Source organism: Pinus tabuliformis, chromosome Q, assembly GCF_031772625.1.
Source record: "Pinus tabuliformis cultivar Carrire ecotype Pingquan chromosome Q, CPIR1, whole genome shotgun sequence".
NCBI classification, from domain to species: Eukaryota; Viridiplantae; Streptophyta; class Pinopsida; order Pinales; family Pinaceae; genus Pinus; species Pinus tabuliformis.
In genome coordinates, this window is record NC_142296.1 from 1,186,911,165 (window position 1) to 1,186,915,389 (window position 4,225).

Below are 4,225 nucleotides of genomic sequence, written 5' to 3' on the forward strand. Positions count from 1 at the left end.
AGCTACATGCAAATTTGACAAGAAAACCTATTTTCATAACATTACAATCAGAGGCATGGATTATGATTAGAGTAAACAAAGAGAACTGCGCATGAGCTATTTGAGCACTCAGAAGAAAGGCAGATAAAGTGATGCCTGGAGGCAACATAGATTAGTATTTGGATTTGATTATAATCAACAAAATGTTAACCTATCATATTCGTCAATTCTAGTGGTTGATCTATCTTATGTACCCTGCAATAGGCAGAGACTCCAATTAGACAAAAGGAACAATAGCTTTGTTGGCTCTTCATTGCAGTACAGGAAGGAAGCAGGCATAGATAATGAAGAAGAAGAGAAATAGGTAAATCGAAAATTGGATTTAATTAATGCTAACAAGAAGAATGACCAGTGGTCTGTATTCTCAGGAAATGGTAGAAAGTCACCTAGTCAGGCAAACCAACACAAGAAATCAACTCATGCCCAAGGGTGGAAGAAAAAGGAAGAAAATCTATTCAGGGGGAGTAGATCCCTTGTTCCTTTTCATTGAAAAGAAGAGGTTGGATTCAAAGGGAGCCAACAAGGTCAAATGCAAGGATAAAAAAGGAACATGCCAAGGAATGCATTTGAAGGATAAAGGGAAGTATGCCATTTTATGTTGATTACTGAGTAGTGTGGTTGATTGAATGTTGTTGTCAAATCAATTGGTAGTCTAAGTATGTGTAGATGGTGATGATATGTTTACTACTGAATTTTATTTAACAAGTATTGTTTACAAATTCCTAATACAAAGAGGGAGCATGGCCACAAGGGGAGTATACTCAAGTCAAGATTTGAGTATCAGATTATGCATTAACAATTAGTATCATTAACTGGTATCAATTGTGTGCTGCATGACAAAGGCTAATGGTTTTGTTGCATGTTATCTTGAGTTGCTGATACGATAAATGGATTGACTATTACGATGTTCCAATTAGTAATTGGTATCATATATCGGATTTAAGGTGAAAGAAGCATGATTAGAGGATGAGAACACTCAGTCATCAAGTGCCCAACTAATGCTAAAGTAGCATCAATTCAACAATTGGCATCATTTTAAATTAGTATCACAGGTACTATCAATTGGTATTTACAGTCATTAGATTCTTTGTTAAGGTATAATGTCATGTTTCCAATATGAGATTGTAAGTCCAAGTGTTAGTAGGCAAGTCCTAATTTATATGACTGGTTCTTGATGAGTCAAATGTATCATGGTGAATATGCTATCATCAGAAGTCTTCCAGGAGAGGTTCAAGCTAAGTTGTTGGTCAGACATGCATTGATGAGAGTTCCTCTATGCTTATCAAGTAAGCACTTCTAAGTGTTGTACTGTTCAATTAATGGTGTCATACATAGGAAAGGTTTTTTCTTGTTGCTAGAGGCTAGGTGTATGTGTCCAGGTAGGCACTGCTATGAATGTAATCCTAGTTGAGACTTAGACCAACAAGAATCATTTACTCATGACTCAGTTTCACAAGCATGTGTTGTTTCATCAAGAGATCCCTCTTGCCTACTTGAGGCGGAGTTTGGGAGTAATCACTCCTTTCCCTTCAACCCAATCTTCTTCATAGGATAGAGAGGAAGCTGCTTGGATCAAATCAAAGGTACCTGAGGTTTTCATCATAAGAAGAAGTAGTTGACAAGTCCACGGGATCAAAAGACAAAGGGAGATTGTTAATAGGGGGAATTTTCCATAGATGTCAAAAGGGGAGAAGTATTGTTGATCAAAATCAAGATGTTAAATAATCATTGGAAAAACATAAGGATAAGTATCAAAGAAAAGTATTTGATCATTGGTAACAATGTGTTGTTTGATCTTGGTGTTGCCATCAATGCCAAAGGGGGAGATTGTTGAAAATATGTTGTCATTGATAGAAAAGAAAAACATTGTTGGAAAAGGCAAACATGGCAAAGGAAATGGCAACGACAAACATGGAAAAGGCAAAACATGGTAAAGGATCAATCATAAGAAGATCAACAGGGTAGCAGTAATGGTGTAGAGACTTTGGAGCCATTTTTTGAGTAGCAGATCATATCAGAAGAAGGTGAAACCCACTTAGATGGAAAGATCCCAGAAAAAGATTTCCAATGATGTGTGGAAGATTGAAAATGGCCTCCTGGATCAAAAGCTAGATCTAGTCAAAGTTGTAGGACTCCCAAGTCAAACTAGTAGAGCTGAGGTGGATGGAAGAGCATTTGGAACATAGCCAAAGTTGGCACAAGTGCAAAACCCAATGAAAAACCATAGAGAAGTGTCTCTCAATTCGATGCTTGTCAGCGTACATATTCTGCTAATTTTGCGTTGTTACTGAATTGCCCTTGAGAGCCTTGAGGATATATTGGCTCTCAAGGATCCAGTCTTTGGCCTTTGGGTCCCGACTATGTCCAAAAACAATGTTAGCAAAAGATAATGCATCATAACCATACAAGGCACGAAAAGGAGTCATACCGATGGACATGTGATGGACAGTGTTGTACAATACTTGCCCAAGTGCAACCATCGAATCCAAGTCCTCTGCTGCCTAATCAAGTAGTTCCTAAGGTACCCCTCCAGCCACTGATTAACTCACTCAGTCTGGCCATCTGTCTGGGGGTGGTAGCTCATGCTAGGGGTGAGCTCAGTACCAACCAACCTGAAGAGTTCCTGTGAGAATCCTCCCATGAACTTGTTGTCCCAGTTACTCACTATGTTCTTGGGAAGCCCGTACAATCGAAAGACCTCCTTGAGGAACAACTCTGCAACCTGTGAATCTGAATACCGGGTTGGGATGGTGAAAAAGTGGGCATACTTAGTCAACTAATCAATTACTACATAGATGCAATCCTTGCCCTGTACTGTGGGGAGCCTAGTGATGAAGTCCATGGAGATACTCTCCCATTTCCCCACGAGGATGGGAAGCAACTGCAATAACCCGACGAGGTGAATAAGTTCCCCTTTGTTCCTCTGACATGTCTCACACTCTTGTACGTGCCTCAACACATCCCCCTTGAGGCCCTTCCATGTGAAACACTCCTTGACTGCCATGTATGTTTTTCTGAACCCCTAATGCCCTGACAATGGCGAGTCATGTGCTGCCTGGAGCACTCTCTCCCTCAACTACGAGTTGGGAACCAAAAATATGTGCCCCTTGTAGTAGATGACCTCGTCCATCGCCCAGTAGCTGCTCATCTGCATGGGTCCCCTCCAAAATCTCGCATGCCCTCATGTCTTTGGAATACTCAACCAACAACTAGGCCTTCCAATCATGGAAAATGCTCATGAGTGAGAGGCCTACGAGTCTCCTAGATAGGGAATCAACCACTACATTGTGTTTCCCCCGCACATAATCTATGTCAAAATCATAGGCCTGCACCTTGCTGACCCATCTCTGTTGTTTGTCGTTGAGGCCCTGCTGCCCCATGAAGTGACGAAGATTGTTGTGATCAATCTTCACTCGGAATCTGTTACCCACCAAATATTGCTGAAATTTGGCCAAGGCATGCATGATGGCCAACATCTCCTTGTCATATATAGAATATGACCTCTCATGGGGTAAGAGCTTTTGACTCTCGAAAGCAATGGGGTGCCCATCCTGAGATAATATTGCCCCGATTCCCTCCCTGGATGCATCACACTCCACGATGAAGGGCTGGGAGAAGTATGGAAGTGCCAATACTGGACAACTACTCATCACCTCCTTGAGGCGGTCAAAAGCTAACTATGCCCCATCTGTCCATGCGAAAGCCCCTTTCTTAGTCAAATTCGTGAGAGGAGCTGCTAACTACGAAAACCCCTTGACAAACTTTCAGTAATACGTGAAGATGCCCAAGAATCCCCTCAGTGCTGTCACATCTTTGGGTATTGACCAACCACAGATAGCTCGTATTTTATCCTCATGTACCTTCACCCCATCTGTGCCAATGATATGCCCCAAGTAGAGCATCTTGGTCAGGCCAAACTCACACTTGGACAAATTGGCATAAAACTGTCGTTCCTCCAAAATACGCAACACATCCTCCAAGTGTTGGAGATGCTCCTCCCAAGTTTTGTTCAGTATGTTATAAAAAAACACCAGTACAAACCTCCTCAACTTCCTTTGGAACACGTGGTTCATACATGATTGAAAGGTAATCCGGGCATTGGTCAACCCAAAGGGCATGACTAGAAACTTGAAGTGCCCATAATGGCATAGAAAGGTTGTCTTGGGGATGTCCTGATCCCTCACCC